Below are 26,812 nucleotides of genomic sequence, written 5' to 3' on the forward strand. Positions count from 1 at the left end.
CATATTCGTTAAGTAAATTTACATTTCTCCATTTGACACGTTACTTTTTTTTTTTTTTTTCATCTAATAGGGATGATAGGGTAGCCACAGGCATGACACAAGACTTTTAGATTAATGGGAAACAATTCTGTTACAGGGTGTTCAGGTCTCCAGGGTTCAGGAGGAGCTCTTTTTACAAGCCAGTTTAGTTAGTCCTACAGCTGCGGTACTCCATTGAGATGTGATTGACACACATAGACATTAGAGGAAGAGCTGGAGACGATATTAAAACCAGATGCACAATAGTTACACCTCCACATCCACATGCAGCTGTCTTTTGAGAACATATCATTTGGGACTGTTTAATCTTACGCACACCTACGTACAATCTCACACACCTACAGACCAACACACCTACTGCATACAAGCGCACGCACACACATACAATAGCTAACGCTCACTTACTGAAACAAATTGCTCTCCACCCATGTACACCTGGCTGTCAGGTGGAATGTCAGAGGCATTCACAGGAAGACATTTGTATTCATTTAGGCAATGAGAAAAGCTCTATTATGAGTGAGGTGAATGAGGGAGGCAGCGTTTGACAGCTCGGGGTAATGACTACCCTCAGCCCTCTTTTCTAGCGACAGCACCATAGACAGGTTCATTACATTACTCCATGTCTCAAATCATCATCTGATCTGCCACATTGTAATAAAGATGAATATCTCCCTATTTCAATTTTGTCTCATAATAAATTGTACATGGATAAAGCTGTAGGCTGTGATGGCAGCTGTTTTGGCTTTTTTTTCTTTAGCATCTTTTTTGACATTGTGGCCTCTTTTAGATCCAACAATGGCATTGAGCTCAGCTATCAAGAGCGTCAGTGCTGAGGTATGACTGTTAAAGTTGTTATGCATGTGCATTGAAGGCAATGAATAGTAATATGAATAGATCGACTTGTTTAAACAAGTACGTATTGAAATGGTGCATGTAGGAACCGGATGCTTTGGTTTCGGAACTAAAGACCGGTTGTTATTTTTGGTGATTTAAATTTTTGGCCTTTGAGGTAGAAATGTGTGTGTGTGTGTATGTGAGAGAGAGAGAGTCAGACGTTTGTATGAGTTCACTCCCTGTTGCAGCCTTCAAAAAAACACTTTCATAGCCAAGAAAGAGCTCCATTTGATGTTTATAAATGTAGTACTCGGTCACATCTCTACACACCAAGGAAAGTGGTCTTTTTTTGGTGGAAAAACACTGTTAAATCTGACCTTTGCACTCCCTGAGGTCCTTGTCTTTCTGTTGTAGACAAGCCAGACATGGCCTGTCAAATCTCTGCCCTTTTTAAAGTTTCTGAATTTTATAAGAATGTTCTGGGCTCAGCAGATTGAGCAGAAGCTAAGCTTTGTTGTCACAGAAAATAATTTCAGCTTCTCTAGGCTATTAGTTATTAAAAAATGAGTAAAATTGTTCTTGCAGTAAAGCACCGTGGAAAGGCAATGCATCAGAATGAACATTAAAACATGAACTCTTGTTAACATGAGACTAGTGTGATAGAATCACTATCATTGTTTTACACCGTCTGTATGCACATTAAATCACATATGTCCACAAATATGCTTGTTGTCATGATACTAGTACAGGTCGTAACCTGCTTCTAAACCTTTTGTAATGTCTTGCCCCGTAGACTTCCGTTGTACATTTATTACTGTAAACGTTTAAACCGGAATCTTAAGACATGTTTTGAATGAATGCTAAAACACACATATATACAAGATTTTAACATTATACTTTTAACATGAGACTAGTGTGATAGAATCACATGCTAACCTGCTTTTAAACCCTCCATAATGTTTTGCCTATAGACTTCTTATTGCATGTGTTTTACAGTAAACATTTTAACAGGGATTTCAAGACATGTTTGGAATGACCCTTACGCACATATCCACGAGACTTAAACTTTATACTTGTTAACATGAGACTTAGGGGTGGGTGAAATACCGGTAGACGTTAACCTGTAGAAATTTGTGTACCGGTAGAGATTTGGATTATCGTCTCTATCACGGTTACTCACAGGTGACGTTGCTGTGCTGCGCGGTCATGAAAGCTTATCATTTGCATATTTTTTTTAAGCACTGGGGATTAAAAACAAGTGATTTTAAATAGGGATGTCCAGATCCGATCACGTGATCGGAAATCGGGCCCGATCACGTGGTTTCAGACTCGATCAGAATCGGACGTTACCTCCCGATCAGGACTCGGATATATATGTATATATATTCTCATTATTTTTTAACACATCTATAGTTATGCGGTGGCACAGAGTTAGACCCTTTTGACTCCACACAGAAACAGCAACACGTGCGGCATGGCATCACTTTGTTGCAAAGACGTATGATGTGTAAAACCAAGTGAAAACCAAGTGAAAGCGCGGGCGCACCGCTGTCTCCTTCTTTCCACAAGCGCTTGCTCTCCCGTGGCGTCTGTCATTGCTATGCAACCATGAACTGCGCTCTCCATGATGACAAGGAAGTATCAGCAAAAGATTAATAGATTTCTAGCCCTTGCATTAGCTTTACTACTAGATATATTTATGGAGATGAAAAATAATAAGGCGCCCTGTACAGCTATGATCAGCTGTTCGGCCGAGCATTCAATGTTGTTACGCTGTAAGCTGATCAGTTGGTTCGTTGCTGCCGCGCTCTATCACTCGCACACCATAAAGACTAGAGCAACATGTTTTTTAATGTTTCAGTTTCTTGATTAAAATGGCATAATTTGGAAGCGGATAATTTCTTCACAAACAGCTCATTATGACTCAAAATGATAGAATGCTGCACCTACTACACTCGATAGTGTGAATAAGATCAGCGCAACGCAGACCACTGCAATGACAGCGTGAAACATATGATCTGTCTACAACCTGAAGACAGAGAAAGCCAGTCCAGCACTGATTGAGGAATTAAATTCGAATTAAAAGTAAATAAAAGACAGTTTGACATATTTTTTCTCGCATCTGTGATTTTTTTTATTTATCATTTGCTCTGAGATGAAGCAAATATATTTGTGCGGGAACTTCTCGCACTATAAAAGCTAACCTTGCGGGAAGGTTTAAATTATGCGCAACCCCCACATTCCCGCCCCGAAAATTCAAGCCCTGCAAAGGTGAAGAATTTATGTTATTTATTACATAAATGATTGTTCAAGCTACCTCTCAGAAGTGCTCTGTTTGTAAGAGTTGTTGAATGTTAAAATAAGGTGAATTAAATAAAAAAATAAGGAACATCCTGGATCTGTTTTTTTGCTGTTCTTTATTCTTTTTTATCGAAAAGTATCGGATCGGGACTCGGTATCGGTAGATACTCAAAATCAAATGACTCGGACTCGGACTCGAGGGCAAAAAAACCTGATCGGGACATCCCTAATTTTAAACCATTGAAGTGCAGTTAGCAGCGAAAGATAAGTCATTTCGCTAAATCACATGAAGCCGCTGTTCATTGAACACATTAGTACTGAACTGAGTGCTTTTTGCCACCTAACTGGGCTTGAATAGTTAAATACACATACTTATGTGTCAAGTGACCATGTCTTGGCAAGTAAACAGTCAATTATGTCTTAAGTGAACATGAACAGTTGAAAAAGAAAACGCACAGATATATTGGATCCGTGCAGTTGGTCTTAAAGTGACAGCAGCCTAAAGACATTTGCCTGCATTTGTATATCTATAGCAGTTAAACTATGCTGTCAGCATGCTAATTGAACTGCAGCAACTAAAAAATCTAAACTAAAAAAAATATGTTGAATGACTAGTCAACTACTCATCCAATCCCTAATGGTTGATGTCGATGTGTTTAAGAAAACAGACTGAGGGGTTGCTTTAATTCGAAGTGTTAAGGCTGAATAGACCCATCTCTCCACTCCTCCTCCCCTTGGCACAGAGACCCCAAACAGACCACAGAGGAATCTCAAACATCCTGAACACAACCAGATGTGTAACCTCAACCCCCAACCCTCGTCCTCTCTCTCTCTCTCTCTCTCTCTCTCTCTCTCTCTCTCTCTCTCTCTCTCTCTCTCTCTCTCTCTGCGCATGCGTGGGCGTTTGTGGAGCGTGTGTGAGAGCTCGAGCTTTGAGCGCGTGTATTTGTTTTTTCTTTTGTGTTTTCCTTATATATACTTTCTATTTTTTACTTCTAAGTTGTTTATTTGATTTAGTATTTATTTTGTGTGTTGTTTGTTTGTGCTGCCTGCTTTCTTAGAAAGCATGGCAGCTCAGGCTGGGACGGGGCTTGATGTCCTCACACGCCGTCATGGAGTCAAGATTGTATCCGTGGCGAGTGTGGAGGCTTGCTGTCTGGGTGTTGGAGAGATTGTTGGCCATCAAAATATTCTCTCCGCATCCAGAATGAATGGCGCGACCGTGATTTTTTTGAATTCGGTGGAAAAAGCAAACGAGGTGGTTGCGCGAGGTATAATCATTGATGAAATACTTACACCTGTGTTACCGCTGTTGTTACCATCAAAAAAAGTCACAATATCAAATATCCCTCCGTTTCTCAGTGATGATATTTTGAAACAAGCGCTTTCACGTTATGGAAAGTTGGTTTCGCCAATAAAAAAGATTACGATCGGGTGCGAATCTCCTTTATTGAAACATATTGTTTCATTTAGGAGATTTGCATTTATGATAATCAAAGATGACGCAGAATTGGATTTGGCACTAAATTTCCGTGTGGATGATTTTGAATATGTAGTGTTTGTTACTACTGATAAAATGAAGTGCTTTGGATGTGGTAAATCGGGCCATTTAATCCGTTCATGTCCCGACAAAAATGCAGCTGGAGATAGTAAGGATAGAGTTTCAACTGAAGATACTGCTGTTAAACCGTCGGGGGTCGGTCTGGCTGAAGCAGTGCCGACCGTAGATAAATCTGCTGGGGAAGGAACATCTGTTGAGGGGCCTGTGGAAGCTGGATCGACCTCGACGGAGTCAGTGAATGAAGGTAGGGATATTTCAGAGATTTCTGTAGCTGCAGAAACTGGGTTGTTGAACAGTGATGTAGAAAACATGAGGGATGATGATGTGTCTGACACCGAAGCAGAGAATAGGATGTTCAAAGTACCAAAAAAAAGGAAAAATGTGGAAAAGATCAGTAATGCAAAGTGTTTTAAAAAAGGAGAAGTGTTTGTAGATCAGAAAGAGTCAGAAAGTGAAAGTGAAAAGTCTGACTCAAGTACAGTGTTGTCACAGATTGAAGGCATAAGCAGAAGTTATGATGTTGATGATATAAAACGTTTTCTTAATACCACTAAAAACAAAAGAGGTGTGATTGTAAAGGAATATTTTCCTGATCTAATGCAGTTCCATGACAAAGCCAAAAGCCTAATAGCAGATGGGTGCCTTTCAAACAGGGAGGTTTATCGTTTGAAAAAGATTGTGAGGAAAGTTGGCACGGATTTAAATGAAAATGAAGACTAAGAACATTAGTAATCTGCTTTTGCTTGTGTTTTTTTGTTTGTTCATTTATTTCACTATGGCTGAAGTGAGGATTGCCTCCTTGAATGTTAATGGTGCTAGAGATTATAGAAAAAGAGCTGAGTTGTATGAAATTTTCAAACAGAAAAAAATAGATGTCGCTTTGATTCAGGAAACGCATAGTGACGTGAACAATGTTAATGATTGGATGAAAGAATGGGAAGGTTTATCTTTTTTCAGCCACAACACCACGTTATGTGGAGGAGTAGCAATATTATTTGCTAAAACCTTTAATCCAAGTTCATATCAAGTTAAAGAGTTTTTGAAGGGTAGACTTTTAAAAGTGACAGCACAAATGGAGAATTATAATTTTGTTTTTATTTGTGTGTATGTCCCCAACTCAACAATTGATAGGATGTTGTTTTTAGATACACTATGTTCTGTTTTACAAGATGTTTCTAATGATGATTATTTATTTCTGGGAGGAGATTTTAATTGTACAGTGAGTAATTGTGACAGAAATCATATTGAACCCCATATGCCTTCAAGAAAACGTCTCATTCAAATAATAAGCAAGCATGAGTTAAGTGATGTGTGGAAGTTTTATCATGAGGATAAAAGACAATATACTTGGGCACATGCACGTGATAATGTCTTATCTTTGGCAAGATTGGATAGATTCTATGTGTTTAAGCATCATGTTGGTATTTTTAAAAATTGTTGTATTTTTCCTGTTGGTTTTTCAGATCATTGCATGGTGCAATGTTCTTTTATTTTGAATTCTGTCAAGCCTAAGAGTGCTTACTGGCATTTTAATTTAACTTTGCTAGATAATAAGGATTTTATACACACTTTTAAATTGTTTTGGGCTGATTACAGAACAAAAAAAGAATCTTTTCAATCAATACAAAAATGGTGGGATTTTGGCAAAGTACAAATTAAACAGTATTGTCAGCAGTATGCTCACAACAGCACCAGAGTTTTAAATCAGTCAATGAAAGACTTAGAGAATGACATAATTAAGATACAGGAATTGGCAGAGTCAACAAAACAACAAAGTTATTTGAAAATTCTTTCTAAAAAAAAGAATCAATTGGCAGAATTATTAGGGGTTAAAACACAGGGGGCTTTGGTCCGGTCAAGATTTATAAGTCATGATCAGATGGATGCACCTTCAAAATATTTTTTTAACCTTGAAAGGAAAAATGGGCAAAAAAGAATCATTCACGCTTTGCGATCTGAGGAAGGAATTTTGTTGTCCGATCCTGTAGTTATTAGAAGGAGGGCAATTGGTTTTTATGAGAAACTGTACAGAAGTGAACTCGGATCAGACAATATCAATGAGAGTGTCTTCTTTGAGGATTTACCACAGGTGTCTGATGAAGCTAATGCAGAGATTTCAGGTGCGCTTAGCCTGGGAGAACTGCATAAGGCCGTTCAGAGCATGGAATCCGGAAGGGTGCCTGGAATTGATGGCATACCGATAGACCTCTATAAATGTCTTTGGGAAGTTTTAGGAGAAGATCTCCTAGAGGTACTCAATGGTAGTCTGAACGAAGGTCTGTTACCTTTGAGTTGCCGGAGAGCAGTCCTGACCCTCCTTCCCAAAAAAGGAGATCTCACAGAGATCAAAAACTGGAGACCTGTTTCACTTCTGTGTAGTGACTATAAACTTCTTTCAAAGATTTTAGCAAATAGATTGTCAATAATTATGAATAAGGTGATCCATCCGGACCAAACTTACTGTGTCCCAAAAAGGTCAATTTTTGATAATATTTCCCTTATTAGGGATTTGTATGATGTCTCTAAGTTATCAAATAGTGATATTGGATTGATTTCGCTCGATCAAGAAAAAGCTTTCGACAGGGTTGAACACACATACTTATGGGAAACGTTAAAAGCTTTTGGTTTTAGTAAAAGTTTTATAGATAAAATTAAAGTTTTGTACAGTGATGTTGAGAGCATACTCAAAATTAATGGTGGCTTATGCACTCCTTTTAAAGTGTTTAGAGGAGTGAGGCAGGGATGCCCACTCTCTGGAATGCTTTATTCGCTAGCAATAGAACCTCTGTTACAACAATTGAGAAAAAATGTACAAGGTTTTAATTTGCCCAATTTCGGAAAAAGTATAAAAGTCTCTGCATATGCTGATGATGTTTTAGTGTTTGTTAGTCAACAGAGTGATGTACAGTTTTTAATGAGTGTACTTGATGATTTTAAAAAACTGTCCTCTGCTAAAATTAATTTGGAAAAAAGTGAAGCAATACTAATAGGGGATTGGAAAAATGGTTCTTTTTCCCTTCCTCCTGGCTTATTATGGAAGAAAGGAGGCTTTAAATATTTGGGGGTTTTTTTAGGAGATGAAGCAATTGTGCAAAAAAATTGGGAAGGAACTCTTGAAAAAGTTAAAGGTCGACTCGAAAAATGGAAGTGGTTAATCCCAAATATGTCATACAGAGGTCGAACTTTAGTTATAAATAATTTAGTAGCTTCCTCTTTATGGCATAAGTTAACCTGCATTGATCCCCCTTTGCGTCTCTTAGCAGAGATTCAAGCGATTTTAGTTGATTTTTTCTGGGACAAGTTACATTGGGTTCCTCAGAGTGTTTTGTTTTTACCTAAAGAGGAAGGAGGACAAGGATTAGTACATCTTCAAAGTAGAGCAGCAGCTTTTCGTTTACAGTTTTTGCAAAGACTTCTTAATGGTTCAATAATTTCAAGCTGGAAAGTAGTTGCATGTAAAATACTACAAAATCTTGGAAATTTGAAAATGGACAGAAATCTTTTCTTTATGGACTTGTCAAAACTGAATCTCAATGAAATGCCTACTTTTTATCGGAATGTTTTTAAAGTGTGGAACATGTTCAAAGTACAAAGAGAAGGACATTTTGAATCTCTTCACTGGCTCCTTGAAGAACCGCTAATACATGGAGCACGTTTTGATTTAACTCACAATGACTCTACAATTCCTGGACTCACAGAAACACTTGTGGCTTCCAAAATATGTACAATGGGGAGTCTAGTTAACTTGACAGGGCCAGACTTTGGGAACGTGGAAGAAGTTGCTTTGAATCTGAAAATTAAGTCTAGACGATTTGTTTTTCGTATATTAGAAAAATGGAAACAAAGACTTACTTCTGATGAACTGAGACTTTTATCAGATTACTGTGGAAAAAAAAATGTTCCTAATGAAAAAGATGTATTATCCGAGTTTTTAATTTTTCCTATGTTAGATGATGTTTCAGGAATGTTTTTAAGCTCTGGAAAATCCCTATGTCTTAATTTTTTTTCAAGTACTGGTAAATTTTTTTATAAAGCTTGTGTTCTGGTTTTTAACAAAAAATTGCTTGACAAGAGGGTTGATACACCATGGCGTAATGTTTTAAATCTATGTGATGATGATAAACCAGAATGGAGATCACTGTATAAGCCACCCTTAAGTAAAAGAGTTGGGGACATACAATGGAGACTTTTACATGGTGCAATAGCAGTTAATGCTTTTATTTCAGTTTTAAACCCTGATGTCACTACAGAATGCCCTTTTTGTTTAAAGAGAGAAACTGTTTTTCATGCTTATATGGATTGTTTTAGACTAAAACGGTTGTTTAGTTTATTACATAATTTATTTTATAGTTTTAATGAATCTTTTTCTACAGACGTATTTATTATTGGTTTTAAATATGTTAGAAAAAATAGGTTTATTTGTCAGTGTTTAAATTTTCTTATAGGTCAAGCAAAGCTGGCAATCTATGTGAGTAGAAAAAATAAGATAGAAATGGGTGCAGATCAAGATATTAATATTCTGTTTTTAGCCACAGTTAAGTCCAGAATACTCATTGATTTTCGTTTTTTTAGTTCCATGGATGACTTTGTCACTTTTGAAATGAAATGGTGTAAAAATGAGGCTCTGTGCTCTGTTATTGATGGAAAAATAGTTTTTTCTCTTCTGCTAATGTAGAAAGTTTTTTTGTTTTTTGTTTTATTTTGATTTTCTTTGTGGTATAAAAGGTAAATGTAAAATTGTAAATGTTGTTTTGTTGAAAAAATGGTTCATGTGAAAAAATTGTAATAAAGTCTCTTTCAAAATTCAAAATTCTCTCTCTCTCTCTCTCTCTCTCTCTCTCTCTCTCTCTCTCTCTCTCTCTCTCTCTCTCTCTCTCTCTCTCTCTCTCTCTCTCTCTTTCTCTCTCTCTCTCTCTCTCCTTCCTCCAAGTCAGTCTGTTCCCCTTATTTGTGGCCTGACCTTACAATACTGGGCCTCTTATAAAACCAATCCATAGAATAGTAGTGATGCTTGCAGGTCACTGGTGCTTTAAGGCTTTGCAATGCATTGAGATCTGATGTGACCTCTGATCATACTCTTGCTCTGTTCAGTATGACCCCTACACGCTCTTTTTCTTGTCTCTTTCTTTTGGGTCCTCATTTCTCATTTCACTGATCTTTGACCGATAAGCAGGCCCCGACATTTAGGACATAGGTGGAAATCTGTAGAATGATTGGGAATAGATGTTGTTAAATGGAACTGAAAGAACTAGATTCTTATTGGAATGAAGACAATAAAATGTACTTTAAAATATTCCTTAATGTGAACATGCAGGGTTCAGGGAATATGAATGACCATTCCAGTTCTGTGGATCTTTCTGCAGAGTTCTGCATGCTCAGATTCTGTGCGGGCTAAAGATAAAGTCTTCGGCCTGAGCCTGGAGGTTTAAAACTGGCATAATACCCTGTCTATAATCACTCCTTTTGTTCTCTCCTTTTCTCTTTAATGTTTTTATTTAGGCATTTATTTTCAACGGTCCACTTCTTTCTTTATCCTTTTCTCATTCTCTCTCTCTCTCTAAAAAGTCAGCATGTGTCTTATCTCGATTACTTTGTAGGCTGTTGTAGGAGCCATGTGGTCATTGCTCTCTCTGGCAGAGTTCTCTCTCTCTCTCTCTCTCTCACTTACTCCTCACTGGGCCGTGAGGCATTATGCTGAGGATCATTTCTACACTTCCTGTCCTCTCAGGCATGACAGGCTTTTTCCTCTGAACATCCAGCTCACCAAAACCTTGACCTATTGATTTTAAGACCACTCCAAAAGGCCTCACACAAACTAGTTCTAAGTGCAGGAGAGAATTGTGGGTAGGAGAAGGGTGAATTTGGGTTGCTGCTGTTGATTTGATGTCGACATGGAGTCAGAAACTCACCTACCTGCCCAGCTGCCCAACACAGTCCTGCTAAGTTAACAGTTCAAGAACATCTGGTGAATAGAGAAAAGGAAAATGGGGAAATCTAATTTAAACTGGGAAATGTAGAGTTTTAGGATTTAAAAAATATGTAAATGTAAAAGCAACATGAATAATATACATACTGTAAACAAAACATATAGAAAAATATAAATAAAACTGATGTAAAATGAATAAAATACATTCATTATTATATTATGCAATGTTATATTATATACAATTCAAAACAAACATTATGATTTAAAATAAATATTTTTTTTATCATTATTATAATATAATGTATTTATATTAATTATAATAATATAATACATTTTTTATGTTATGTTCATTCAATTGTAATGCTTATGAAATGTGAATGAAAATAATGCATAAAATTTCTAAAATTGTAAAATTGAAGCATTTTCACTGACATCGAGACCTTACTATATATTGGCTCATAGTTCTCAGAAGTCTGTGTCATTGTCATACTCCTCAGAAATGTCAAAATATCTGTAATGGAGCTCTGTCGCTCTCTTTCCCTCTCTCTCACTTTCATTCAAGGTTCTTTCATGTTTGAAACATGAAAGTGAAGTCAAAATTAATTGGGTTAGGGTCTGACCGCCATGGCCGGTGTTGCGTGACAGGCCTGACTGACTGTCGCTGAACTGAGGCAATCTTCAACACCCTTTAAAATATGCGAATGCCTCTCATTTCATTGGTTTTTCCAATGTTATGTTATTGTTTAATGCCTTAGCTCTGCATTTACATTATATAAAAACTCAGAGTGTCAAATTAAATTTGTAAATCTATCGATATACACAGCTTTTTTTCTCTCTCAATGAAGTTATGATCTTTAATCTAAACCCCCAAGACCTCTTTGAACTCTTGTTTTAGATCTGAGCTTTTATTCTTGGAGTTGGGACCCACGTGACGGTGAAGTTTCTTTTCTCTTGCCTCTCTTTCTCTGTGAGAAGGCATGTGTGAACATTTCCGTGTGTCGATGACTCTGCTTGGCATAAGAGGCTGTGTCATGCCCAGCAGAGCGTAATGGCGTCTAGGCTTGTTAGTTACCAAGGTTAAGAGTGTTTGTAAGTGTGGGTGTAGATGTAAGGCATGTGTTTGTGTATGTAAAGTACTGTTTACACCTCTTCATTCACCCCCCACCCATGCACATTGACATTAGTTGCTAGTTAAAAAGGTCATTAGCAAGCTAAATGTTCATAATAAGGTGCTTTACTTGGTTTTTAATGACATTTTTGGACTCTTATGACTCAAAAGCTGTACCGAATTATGATCATTTTTAGCTATTTAAAGGCAGCATTGTATGTATCCTTGGCAGATTAGACAATCTCAGTATGCATTTCAACACACCCACTGCTTAGAAAATCATGTTTGATTGGCAACATGCTAACATCAAATGTGATTGGAGTCAGTTGTGAATCGAGTCTCTTGTGCACTTCATGAAAGGCTTTGTGTGGATTTGTAAGAGTTGCCGCCTATGTCAAGTGTTTGAAATCAGTCAAGTATGTGTAACATTTAATTTAGCTTGCTGTCGTACATGCTTGTGGCCTAAGCAGTAGACAGTGTGGCGGCTCATTAGATTGTACTTGTACACCAAGAAAAATTTGGTCATTTATAAAGTTTCAGTAATTATAATTATGCCTGCAATCAAGAGTTACACAACCTTCCCCTTAAGGAAACAAGCAGTCACACCCTTCATTAGAAAAGATTGTAATATCTAAAACACTTCTGACTTAACAATGTCATGGAAATCTTAAGGGCATTTTATGCGATATTCGTTTTCCCGCCTCTCTTGTGTATAGACCTTATTCACAGAAGCGGCTTCTTTGATTTTTATTGGGAATGAAAATGAGGCTGTGAGGGAGACGTGCATCTCTTCAGTGGGTTTTACCATTATTTAACGTGTTTTTGGATTGTTCTGCTGATGAAACACTGCAAAAATATCTTTCCAAGTAATTTCAGTAGACAAAACTCCCGACAACATGAGCTGTGGAAAATTATAAATGATGTAGCAGCTTTTTACAGCGGATGCCATTGAAAACACGGTAAGTCTATCCCTCACAGCCTCACTTTCATACCTGTCATAGCGCTGCTCTGAAAAAGTCCTAAAGTCATTTTCCAGACATGCAAGGGACGGTGTGGAACGCGCTAGCACAACGTTGCCGCTACTGCTTCAGTCCAGTGCTTGCGAGTGTAAACATGCTGCATCTCTAATGAGCCGGTTGCCGTATTGAATTGCTAGTTGCATATAAATTATAGCCCAAATTAAACGCATATAAACAAATATGGCATTCATTTCTCCATAAAATGTTTTTTTTTTTTTTTTTAAATTGCTCACTCTCCTTTACTGTTCCCTAGTGAATTCCATATATGCTATATGGTCAGCAGCTATTCTGAAGGGAACTAAATACATAAAAGCTAAATGTTAATGATAAAGCTTAATTTGGTTGTGAATAAAATCACTTCTGATTGGTCAGTGACGTGGCAAATGCAAAACTGTACATTTTAAGTCATGCCATGTTTTGCATTGATAGAAATAACTTTGGTATCTCCACAGTGGACTTTTAAAAAAAAAAAATTTTTTTTATTTTTTTTATTCAAAGACAACCTTCAGAATGATTTTAGATCAACTTCCCAGTCCAGGCAGGGAATGAAGACAAGGATCATTTCCTTTCTGTGACATAGCATACTGCACACAGGGAACAAACGAGGAGCCACATTTTTATTTCCGAGTGTGTCTGCTGAACTCATTTAAGGCCCCAGGCTGTTGGATTGTTTTCTGTCAGGTACCACATCTCCTCGCTGTGCCTCACTCAATTCAAATGTATTACATGCGTTTCGCCCTTGGGACAGGAAATATGACCAGGTAAGGAGCCTTTTAAAGGCCATAGCTTCCAATTCCAGACTCTCTTAAGTGTCTGGCCTAAAATAGGGTTAGGCCAAGCGTTATTATGTTGCAGTCTGGACCAATGAACCCCCAAAAAAGTCTCTAAGGAACATCAGACTTAGTTTTGACATCCATGCTCACAGAATCCAGGTCAGTTAATGTGGAGAGCAGAGGGCTGGCCTTCCTGGAAGCCTCTGTTCAGTTGCCTAAGGCTTTTCCTCCAGCTAGAGTTATTCAAGCATCAAGTACAGAGACCATGGGATACTCTAAGACACTGTGGATCTGTAGCAGAGCTAGTCTTCATGGTATGTTGGTGCAAATCAGAAGGCTTTTAATTATTTTATTTTATTTGGTGTATATTTATCTTATTTTTGCTTTTATTTAATTTTTACTTTGTGTATTTAATTTTATTCATTGCATGACAGTACAAAAATTCCTGTGGTTCATTAAAACTGGATATGAATATTGTGGCTGTGATAATGTAGATCTGATCTGAGTATTGTTACATATTTTAAAACATTTTTGGTAGGGATGCACCGATATGCAAATTCTGGCCAATACCGATAACCGATAATTTTTTATATTTGAAAGCTGATAACCGAGATATATTGGCCGATAAATCAAAATCAAAATTTGTATTTAATTTTTGAGAGCCTGATTACAAAAACAAAAGTCTCACCCTGTCCCAAGCACACAATTGCAATTATGTCTTTATTATAATTTTATGTAGCCATATGACGGATATATGCGATGCACATGTTGGACTTAACTGCATTTTCCTTTTCAAAGTGATTCCAATCATATTTCAAGCTAAAGTGTCTCAGCTGAAGGAAATAATCCATTATTTATTGACTAATATATCGGCCAAATTTTCTTTTTGGGCCGATAACGATAACATTAAAATTGAACACGGGCCAATGCCGATTTGGTTGCCGATATATCGTGCATCCCTAATTTTTGGGGTTGATTATGTTTATATGGCAAAAATAACTATTGTGATATAAAATTACTCGTATTGTGATTTTATACAAATATTTTATCTTAATAATATACTTACCTGCTAGGAATGGGTATCTGAGATGAATTCTCCTATGGTGCTTCTCAGCTAAAGGTGCTAATGATTACCAGTTTATATATTTAAGGTGGATTCTTCTGCATTTGCTTTGTTCTGTTTGTCAAATAAACAACAAAAAAGCAGCTAAAGTTGTTCTCTGCAAATATCAAATATTTATTGAGCTTCAGAGTAAACGGAGAGAGAGTTTCTATCTGTTCTTTTCAAATGATCATTATGCCCAAGGTTTGTTTCTGCACCATAGGAAAGCTCAGAGGGCATTACCACATGATCGTTCACCAAACATGATCTAAAATAGAGCTGGCAAGAAAATGGTGCCACCTGTAAACCTTATTTTTTGTGGCAGATGGAAGAGAACATAGTTTGTGGGAACGGGGTGCTGAGCCCTTCTGCTGCCTGTTGGCCCATCTGTGTGTGTGTGTGTTTCTAGAGCATATGGCCTTATGCAGTAGACGTGATTTCTGGAAAGTCATGCAGAGATTGGTGAAACGATTTTATAAGACGTTAAGAGTTCAATGTGAAATCCATTACGGGCCTGTTATTTTAGTTCATGTGGCAGTTCGGTATGTTTACTTTGAAAACGAAAAGGTCAAGAGTTTGTATAACTTAATGTTACATTTTTTCCCCAGATTGAGTTGTTTCTTTTCTTTCTTGACTTTGTACTGGCAGCCTATTTCATATTTAAAACTGAACAGTTAAAAAAAAAAAAAAAAATGACTGAAATGTTATCATGGCCACCCTAACTTGTTTACATATTCTGCTCAAACATAGATCAGATTTTCCAAGCAAAATTACTGGGTCAAGGGTCTCAAGGGCTGGAATGTATTACTATTTTTCATCCGTAGGCCTTTTTTGATGTTCAAGATCAGTTTAGAGAGCCAAGTAAAATGTATAATCAGAGTTTTGATCTCAAACTGATCTGCAAACAGCATTTCGGAGTTTAATTGCCAGAGGGATATTTCTCTCTCTCTCTCTCTCTCTCTCTCTCTCTCTCTCTCTCTCTCTCTCTCTGACATTGCTGATCACATTCATTTACAAACAGTTTCATTCACAAAAATTTGAATGCCTACATGAATATGTCACTGTTAGGAACTATTTTAATCACAAAGTAAAAATGTTCAAAACGAATCCTAACAGGCTAATGCTAACAGACTGGGTTTTTATTTTGGTAGAAATTACTGATTGATGAGCCCTAAAAACATGTCCGTTCTGTTAATGTACAAATAAACAATCTTAAAGATGGCTTCCGAATGCCGGTTTATTTTAGTTAGTAGTCTAAACATACCTATACTCTCAAATTTCACTCAATCAGTCCCACAAATGACTCTTTTTCCAGCTCATTTCAAAGATAAATTGAGTACCTGCAGATGGAATGGACTGTTGTTGGGTTTCCTCCTACTCTGCATACCTGTCAAGCAAAACCGAACGTGTGTATTGGATTCCGATCAGGATCTTGAAATAATTCTGTCCAATGAAAATAAAATAGAGGAAATGAAAACACATCTGCTTCATATTCCCACATCTACAAGTCTTAAAGGATCAGTTCACTCCCATAAAATGAAAATTCATTTATTATTTATTCACCCTTATGGCGTTCCAAACCCGTATGCCAATGGAACACAAAAGGAGATTTTTTTGAAGAATGTTTTAAGAGCTCTTTTCCATACAACAAAAGTTTTCTGTGGTCTGATAATCCCCGAAATCGTTTAAAATACATTCCATATAGTTTATATGACTCATTTGATATATATATTTTAGGTCTTCTCAAGCAATATGAATGCAAATAGTTTCGGTTAGTGTTCCACAGAAGAAAGATAGTCACACAGATTTGTAATGAAAAGAGGGTGAGTAATTTTTTTTTTCTACAAACAGGTTTTTCCTTTCTCTAATACAGCCCCTTTATGCCAGGGAAATATGCCAGTTGACATTTTTCTGTCTTTTACAATATATCTATATATATATAATATATATATATATATATATATATATATATATATATATATATATATATATATATATATATATTATTTTATTATTATTATTATTATTATTATTATATTATTATTATTATTATTAATTTTTTTTTTTTTTTTTTTTACAAGCGTTGTGAGGTGACCATGTGTTTAACAGATAATATGCGGTGTGCCGTTGCATGACAGCAGTGCAGGGATGGTGGTTAGTGTGTGCTATGAGCCATGGTTGGGTGTCACCGATTAAACAAAAGCAAAGACACCTCACCTAGTCAACCTGTGTGAAATCCTGTCAGCTGCCATTTCATGAGAAATGGATAGTGAAATGATTTTTTGTGGCCCTATAATTCATCTCTCTCTCTCTCTCTCACTCTCTCTCTCTCTCTCTCTCTCTCTCTCTCTCTCTCTCTCTCTCTCTCTCTCTCTCTCTCTCTCTCTCTCTCTCTCTCTCTCTCTCTCTCTCTCTCTCTCTCTCTCTCTCTCCTCTCTCTCTCTCTCTCTCTCTCTCTCTCTCAGCATGACTGTGTTTACAGTGTTGCCAAAGCATTAACATATATATATAGCATATGTATAGATCATGTAGCATAGTAAATAAATGATTAAAATCCATCTGAATAAATAAAGCAGGTCTCTCTAGAGAGTTAACCGTCTCTAACACTGTGAATGGCTAAAACATATTTTGCAGCTAGTGCAGCACTGCTATCATCTTCTCCAAATATGAAGGGCATTTTCTCAGTATCACTAAGTTCAATGATGGAATCAGTGGTTGTCTCTTTCTTACTAACTCTCTCAATTTTCAGTTTGTCTCTCTCCTATGAAATTCAATTGCTTTCTCTGCTGTGAAGCATTTCCATGGGTACCATCAAGTGTTTTATTTTCAGAATTGGTCTCTGAATGTCCTCCCAAAAAACGCACTATTCCTTATCCCCATCTTAACACAAGCCAATATTGAAAAGTGGAATTTGCAGTTAGACTGTTTGCTCTCTCCATACCGGTCCCAGGTCTCGCGCTCGTTGTCCTCTCGTGTTTAAACCGTGTCGTCTCGCTCAGGCGTTAGAGTCGCTGGGTTCTGGGTTGTTGTTGCCATGGGAGCAGGTTCCCGAGCGATGCTGCCAGCTCTTTCCTGCCTCAAGCTTTGCAGTGGGTGTGTGAGAAAGCGGGCATCATTGGAGCCTGGCCCAGTATGTCTCTCTCTCTCTCTCTCTCTCTCTCTCTCTCTCTCTCTCTCTCTCTCTCTCTCTCTCTCTCTCTCTCTCTCTCTCTCTCTCTCTCTCTCTCTCTCTCTCTCTCTCTCTCTCTCTCTCTCTCATCTCTCTCTCTCTCTCTCTCTCTCTCTCTCTCTCTCTCTCTCTCTCTCTCTCTCTCTCTCTCTCTCTCTCTCTCTCTTCTCTCTCTCTCTTCTCTCTCTCTCTCTCTCTCTCTCTCTCTCTCTCTCTCTCTCTCTCTCTCTCTCTCTCTCTCTTACTCTCTTACTCTCTCTTACTCTTTCAGTCTCTGATGGCATGTCTTGATATGAGTCTTTAATGCCCCAGTTCCCATATGTTTACTTTCCCCATTTTACCATGGGAATTGTGCCCTCACATATTTACATAGACAAACTGCACTCCATGGATCAACAGTGCTTATTATTGACATACATGTCGGGGGTTGATTAGTCAGTAGAATGTTGTTTTATGGTGTGTTTATTGCTGAGAATAAACATCAAAACCTTCCTTCCAGTAAAAGGCTCTGGTGTGTCATATACTGCAAGCATTTTTTTTATATATAAATATATAATGGACCCTTTTCACAGACTGTGAAGATGCATTTAACAGTCATCAGCATCGTAAATCCTGCAAGTTCTTTTTTATTTATTTAAATGTATGTATATTTATAACACTATACTTTGTATTATATTTCTTTTGCATCCAATTACAAAAAACTAGTTAACGCTGCTGTGAGGGTGTTTCTAATACAGTGGGTATTGGAGTGACGGTAAAATTGACGTCTTTCTTCTGTGATCTCTCTCCATTTCCTTTCCTCTTTTGAAAGTTGTGAAAACACTATTGTGGAGTTTTTCTTTTGCTATTTGAGCAAATGGGAACACAAAAAAAATATATTTAATGTAGTCTCTCGTTCACCGCTTTAGATTTTCATTAAAGATTTTTAGATTTTTACTTTAGAACTATGACGACTTCCACATCTGACAAACCCAGAAATGTGAAAAGGGTCTATATTTCAAAATAATTTTAAATATGTATACACACACTATACAAACTAGTGTGTTGACTACAAAACTGTTCAAAAGTTTAGGGTCGGTAACGTTTTAAGATAAAAAAGTTAAAAAAGAAATATTAATATTATTGCAATTTAAAATAGCTGTTTTCTATTTTAAGTTATTAAGTTATTCTTGTGATGGCAAAGCAAAATTTTCATTTTTCCAGTCTTCAGTGTCCCATGATCCTTCAGAAATCATTTTGAAATGCTGCTCAAGAAACATTTCTTATTAGGAAAACTTGAGCTGCTTAATATATTTCTTCACGATTCTTCGAAATGAACAGCATTTATTTTTCAAGATTAAATATTAATTAGTGTTTACTGTCACTTATGATCAATTGAATGCGTCCTTGCTGAATAAATAAGTAAATAAATCTTTAATACCCCTTTATCTTGTTTTACTGAGGTTTGGAATACTGATTAAAAAAAAGGACACCGAAAGTTTAGTGCATAATGTTACATTGCTAGCTGTCGGCTGTTACATGCTCAGTCGTGTCCTCGCAGGTCAACGGGGTCTGTGAAAGTGTGTGTGATTTGTGTGTGTGCACATGTATGCTCACTGTTATCACATTCTCACACACACACACCTGTAAAAACATAGTCTCGGAACCATGCGGTAGCTTCATGAAGTCTACTGTAGCTGCATTCAAGATCTCATTTATCACTTGTGTGTGTGTGTGTGTGTGTGTGCATGTTTACTGAGAGTTTTAGTGCCTGGGAGCCAAAAGCCCCATAGATGGAGAGGCTAGTCGAGACCGAAAACATGGAGCTCGATGATGGTATGTGAGGGGTTTTTTTGGTCCATGGACCTCTGCATTACTCTGCAGTCAGATGCACTGTTGTGAGAAAGACAGAGACTGCATTTTGAAGAAGGAATTGGTGTTAATCGGATCTTACATTTTCACGGACAGTGCTGATGCCAGAGCCAATGCCCAATCCATCCCATTCTGTGAATTTCCACAGAAGAAAATGCGTTTTTAAGCTGGAAAAATGGTCTCTGCACTGTTCCCTTAGACCTGCTGATCTTGACCCAGAAACTACTATTGATAATGTAGTTTTCAAAACAACAACTCAATGCAAAACCAAACTACATCATTATTTTATGATAACCATGTGGTACTAGAATAGCTCAATGTAATTTGAAATGAAACGAAAGCCATCTCTGAAAGATACAAAATTAAACCACTTTGGGTGAAAAACAAACAAACATGGAAATGTGGTAACGGTATACTCAAAAAAGGTCAGAGATCACTCAGTCTAGGTCAAAGTCCTGTTTGGAAGAATCTCTGGAATGCCCAGAATGTGAGAGTCTGAAGCTCAAGCACTCAGTAGTTTCGGCTCTGGTGGTATTGTGGCAATTGTGTTGGTGTCAGTTGTAACATTACCTTCTGCTGTCCTGCCCGTTTTGTCCTCACTCACACCCACCGCTCTGTCAAAGCATTCAGATCACAGATGGTGGTGGCTCCATCAGTGCTTCCAGAGTGAACCTAAGCTGTTTTTATACATATGTGTGTTTATAAAGAGCGTTTGGTGGGCTACAATTGTTTGCAGTCCAAGTCTGTGTGTGTTCTTGATCATAAGGGTCAGATTGTGGTTTGGTGGTTGCTTCCAGACAGTGTTTGAGTGCATTTTCCCTCTTTGTGTGTGTGTGTGTATGGGTTCTTCATTACTTCCAACCGTAACTTTCCCAGCCGAGTCTCTGAGCCCTCAAGATCTTTCCCAACATCACATCATACTCACCCGCATTCAGCACAATTCATCCTCCTCCCCTCTCTGGTTTTGGATGGATTGATGCTTGGATGAGGGAACGCCAGCAAAGGATCTGCATTTTTAACTTCCGACCCTGACGTTTCTTTCATCTGTCGATCAGCGCTGTGTGGTTGCGGTTTGTGTGTTTAATGAGTGGTAACTGCAGTTTTTGAAGTTTTTGCCAGTTCTTTCGGTGGGTTTTTCACTGTGTTGGAACAGCGTTGTGCGCCAGGAGCGGGACTCTAGCTGCGGGACAGATTACTGAAACAGCCCTCCGCTTTCTTCTGGAAATTATTTTTAGGAACATTTGGGTTCTGGCACGTCACGCTTCCAAAGTTTTGAACAAAATTCAGAATGTTTTGGACAACTTACACCTCAAAGCTCTGATTAAAGACAGCCTTTGTTGTTCACAGAGGCTTTTTTCTGGCTCGCTTGCTCCTAAATACCTCAACGCTGAGTTTATGGAAAACCCCATTTAGACTTTGTGCAGTTTATTTATAAAAGTTTTTGTGTGTATTTTGTCTGCATGCATGGATCAGATCATGCAGATTGGCTGGAGACAAAAAAGAATGACTTGCCTTTTGGCCATGAACCTGTAAGTGCATGTTCTCTATGCGGGTGTGATGGAGAAGGAAAGCGACAGAGAGAGATCAGAATTCAGAAACACAACTACACACATCTGCTTCTCATTGGTGAGTCTACAAAAGAGCCAAAAATTCTGGTGACTGGCAACATACACTCACTAAAATACTGAATGAGAACATACATTGGGACGGCAGTGAAATGAATCATGAATTTTCAAGCCCACCTCTCTACCCACACCCAAATCCCTTTGTCTGCTGACAATAATCCAACCATATGTGAAAAGACATCAGAAAAAATGGACACAAGCACATTGTGATGGGATGATGGTGGAAAAGATTCTGAATATATTCAGAATACCATACTAATGTTATTTGTCTGTATAGTATAAGTGGATGTAGTAGTACAATTACTTTTATTAATTAAATAATGTAGTGTATTAATGTAATGTATGTATGAATGCATACTTATAAGAATTGTTGTTTCTCATTGTGGAAATGCACTTTAAATTGTCAAGTTTTTTAAAATTATTAAATACTAAATACTTAGAGGAGGAGCAAAGTAATTTTTGATGATAATATGGTTACTGGATGGCATTCACATGCAACACGGTGGTCACATGATAACATTGTAGCATACATATAATTTAGAACATTTATCATGAAATAATGTCTGTTTCATTTGCTTATTTTAAAGAATATTAGGCAACATACAGTGTATACTGCACAGGATTCAGTACGCTAATATTTTATTGAGATCACTGTCACAGATTTAGGGGAGCTGCCTTATGTGAGCTCATCTTATTATCATAATGATCGCTCTGAGAGAAGAGAGACAGGTGTGCAAGTCCGCAGATACGATAAATGCTATTCCTGATGAATGGAGAGAGTGAGCATGAGTGTGTAATAGGCTTGGGCGGTATCCAAATTTTGATACCGTCAAACCCCCTCCCTATTTTACCGGGGTATACAGTATTACCGTGACTAATTAAAAATGATGACATAAGGCTCAGACAGCATCACCAAACTGTTGGCTTGTGCCTACACGTTCAGAAACTGAATACCAGATCGGGCAAAAATAAATAAAAAATCAAGCCCAACCTGTGCACGTTGTGTCCGAGCCCGGCTGACGGCATTAAATGTAATTATGAGCCCGAGCCCGATTTAGACTTGACGATTTTTAATACGTGGGCCCTTATAATATGGCGGCGCCAAATAATTTTTTAACGCAGGTGCTGAGGGGGTGCTAGATAAAAATACTATTAATAAATTAGCAAAAATGGGACACTTAATGTATAATATTTAATTATTTTAATTATCACAATTAAAGTATTAATTTTATTAAATTAAACAAGCACAACATTCAACATTCAGTCAAATATTATTAAAGATTTATTATTATTATTAATACATTTTTTCAACATAATATCTCATTATTTTGAAATGTGTGTGTGCAACAAGCAAGAAGTGCATTTGTAAATCCGGTGACACGCGTCCATTGATTTTTATTAATACAACTTTTCTGTCAGCGTCTGCTGCAAAGATTAAGTTGACGATCGCCATCTCCTAGTGAACGCGTATATATAGAGAGAAATGCAAATCATGGATTTTATTTAAAAATATAGGCTAGCCTTTTTCATTTCGTTTTGAATTGTTTCGTTTAAAGAAATTGACGATCGGCATCTCCGTAGTGAACGCGTGCGCGCCTATAGAGAGAAATGCACATCATGGATTAATCAGAGAGTATGCTGCCTATATTTCTTTTCGTTTTGTATTGTTTCGTTTAAAGAAATTTACGATCGCCATCTCCATAGTGAACGATAGAGAGAAATGCACATCATGGATTATATAATCAGAGAGTAGGCTAGCCTATTTCTTTTTGTTTTGAATAGTTTCGTTTAATGAATTTGATGATCGCCATCTCGGTATGAACGCGCATAGAGAGACATGCACATCATGGATTAAATAATCAGCGAGAGTGGCCTATTTCTTTTCGTTCTGAATTGTTTCGTTTAATGAAATTTCAAGCTTTATTTAGACATTGGCCTATCTGTCATGTCTGTGAGGCATACACTGAGTTTCGGTTAATTTATGATGAGATTTCAATGCAAGTGACCGCGGCGCGCCAGCGCACGATCATGTCATGATTATTGTCTGCTATATTTTATTAAATCCAAGCAATTGGTTGATGAAAAATGTATTAAAATTAAGATACAATTTATACAAAACGAAATTAAGTAGTCAAAATGTCTGACTCCCGATGCATCCCATCTTACTCGTGCTGTTCACTTTTCATTATCAACGTAAATGAAAAAAATAACATTATAATATTTTAACAAATATGAACTAATGCGCTTATTTAATGAACTCGGGGCAAAATGCATCCTCACAGCAGTGAGTGGGTGGTTGTTTCGGAGATGCGACATTAGGTTAGAGGTGTTTCCATCTCTCGCGGTCACCTTTTTATTGCACAATTTACAAATTGCCTCGTCAGTATTTACCTCTCTCCCTTCTCTCTCTCTCTCTCTCTCTCTCTCTCTCTCTCTCTTTCTCCTCCACACTGTCACTTGATGACAACCACACATAAGCATTTTTAGGCATTAAATAAATTATATTTATATATTATATATAAGTGCCGGTAATGACGGTATTGAAACTGATACCGTTGCTATTTTAAGATCCCGCGGTATACATATTACCCTAATACCGCCCAACCCTAGTGTGTAAGTATGTTTAAGGCACTTCAGGGGCTCTTCGTCTGATGTTAGCACTAATGAAACATGTCTGTCGTTTACCCTCATCATGTTGTTCATCTGTAAACCACTGTCTTTCTAGGTTAAGTCAAGCCATTCTGTTCTTGCTGTTGATTACTGTAATTTTCGTAGCAGCCCCACACCAATTTTATTCTCACAGATGGCTTGACGACAAAGAGTCTGGTACCAAATTGAGTCCGATAATTTTTTTGTTTAGTATTGACTTGGTTTCTGCGCTCACTTTGGTGTAGCCTAGATCCAGCCTGTGTCTGAAGGCTTCTCTGTTGTTCTTTGCTGTTTACAACACCCACTGTTACAGCCGTGTCCAATCAAAGTTCCTTGTGCATGTGATTCAACCCACATATACACACATTCACACTCACAGATTTCGAAAGTAACACAGATAAGCCGTCATCATTCCTTCAGCATTGCTCACTCATTGGAAAAAACACCCAGCACTTGACTGCGCTTGGTTTATTGTCAATATTCAGCTGTTTAAAGCAATAACGCACAGTCAATTGCGGTCCAAATTATGCTTTTTAATTATCTCATAGGTTTCATTGCAAATTTTTCATTTAAATAATTGAATCGGGTTGCAGAATGGGCTAAGCCGTGGCATAATTGACTTTAGCCTCATCTGAGTGCCTGGCACAGAATTGGGAATGTGCTCATTGGCGTTTTTTTGTGCACGCTTCTCCATCCATTTCATTGTAGTAATGCCCTTTGTTCATTCTTTCTTTCACTCTCTTCTTTCTTATAGTGTGTCTGCAGCAGCACTCAAGAGGATCAGAGAAAACAAAAGAGGAGGAGGAGGGCAGACAGAGGGGGAAAGTCAAAAGTAAGTGGCGAATAAGTAGATGTAGGGCTATGTTTGGCAGTGATGAGTAGGGATGGTATAGATTACCGGTATCTACATTTTGTTTCTAATTTCTGTTTTATAGGAAACTTTTCAGGAAGATTTTTGAAATCATTTCAGGAGAGATATAAGGGCTGTAACTATTTTGAGCAGAGTTAGTTAAATAAATAAAAAGTTGGTTTGCATACACATCCAGATGAATATATTTGGCTGTTGCCTCTCATCTCGTGCCTTTAGAATTGTGATATTGGATATATGTCATCTAATATTGGGTATTTAATTATGCATGTTAATTTTACCACTAATCATTTTATATTACTGTTAAATGTATCAAATCTCAAAATGAACATCCTTTTTTTCATGCTGTGCATTATAATGTTGTGATGCTTGCATAAGTTTGTACGTATCATTTTTATTTTACACTACGGTTTAAAAGTTTGGGGTTTGTAATATATATATATATATATATATATATATATATATATATATATATATATATATATATATATATATATATATATATATATATATATATATATATATATAGACCCCTTTAGCGATTTTTTTTTTCTTTTTTTTTCTTTTTTTTCCCTTTTTTTCTTCAAAAAAGCGGCCAAACCTTATTTAGTTTCTGAGAATCTACTGGTACCATGTCCGCCGGTACTGCTCTCCCAGCACGTGCGCGCACCCCTCTCTCTCTCTCTCTCTCTCTCTGCGTCTCGCGCTACAGAGAGGAGCAGCGCTTTAATTCAGTTAAACACAGATATTATGTTGCTTCTCTAATTTTACATGCAAGTATAGCCGAAATCACAGCACATATATTGTCTTTATCTTATGTGTATTTGATTTCATCAGACGACGGCTCGATTATCAGGATTTTTGTGCAGATTAACATCTTGGAAGGAGCTGGTTATGTCTTAATGGGTCGCGTTTCAGTCACCATTTCATATTCATTCCGTTGTTTGACAACAGAAACAGTAAAATATACCAATGAAAACAGTTTTATTGAGAATTTAGCTTCATCAAAATGGGCACAGAGAGAGACAAACTAATGTAGGCTAATAATAAATAATAAATGTACATTTAGCATTTTCAGAAGAGCTGCCCTGTCATGCAAAAATCTAAACATGTTTGTGTTAGTTAATTGCTCAGTGCAAAGAAAGAGAAGTAATGGGAACCTGGTATTTCTTTGTTCTTTCTACATGTGTCTAATAGACATGAACAAGTTCTTTGAAAAACATCTATGACCTTTGAAACATGTCTCGTCTTCATGCTCTATGTTGACTATGGTTTCAATAATAAACATACATTTGCATAAAGCATCCATATTTATCCATGCCCATGTTGATTAGAGTATTACAAACTTGAAAAGTATTAATTTAAGGTACATTTAGAACAAATAAAAAATGTGTGATTAAATGCGATTAATCGCGATTACATTTTTTAATCGATTGACAGCCCTAATATATATATATATATATATATATATATATATATATATATATATATATATATATATATATATATATATATATATATATATATGTGTATATATATGTGTGTATATATGTATATATATATATATATATATATATATATATATATATATATATATATATATATATATATATATATATATAATAAATTACATTGAAAATATATAATAAAATGGGAAATTTAATTTAAATTGTAATAATATTTTACAATATTACTGTTTTATACTGTATTTTTTAGCAAATAAATGAAGACTCAAAATTATCTAAAAAAATCGTACAAACCCCAAACTTTTAAACGGTAATGTAACTAGACAAACACGTGCTCTGTTTTTGAATGAAATGCATCCTATGCGCTTCCTTAAGCGATTAATTGTTCCAAAAACCCACCAACTTGAACTGAAAATATAATTTCCACATTCCTCTCAAGGTGTGGTGGAAGTAGTTTAGTTTAATAGGTTAATTGTTTTTCAGGTTGTTAGGGAGAGAAAGGAGAAGTAGAGCGTCAGCGC

General features: G+C 36.9%; 1 protein-coding gene across 2 annotated transcripts in view; it reads left to right on the top strand.

Annotated features, from left to right (window-relative positions):
* The window catches only part of plxnb2a.1 (plexin b2a, tandem duplicate 1), a 109,449-nt gene that overhangs the window by 35,614 nt on the left and 47,023 nt on the right, over positions 1 to 26,812 (top strand). The window contains exon 2 of one of the 2 annotated variants that reach the window (XM_084112007.1): positions 24,712 to 24,789. The exons of the other annotated variant lie outside the window; for it this stretch is intronic. The gene's annotated coding sequence lies outside the window, so the exon portion shown is untranslated. The remainder of the gene's footprint in view (positions 1 to 24,711; positions 24,790 to 26,812) is intronic. 2 annotated transcript variants of the gene reach the window in all.

The sequence above is a fragment of the Abramis brama genome (assembly GCF_963993115.1).
Source record: "Abramis brama genome assembly, chromosome: 4".
Taxonomy (NCBI): domain Eukaryota; kingdom Metazoa; phylum Chordata; class Actinopteri; order Cypriniformes; family Leuciscidae; genus Abramis; species Abramis brama.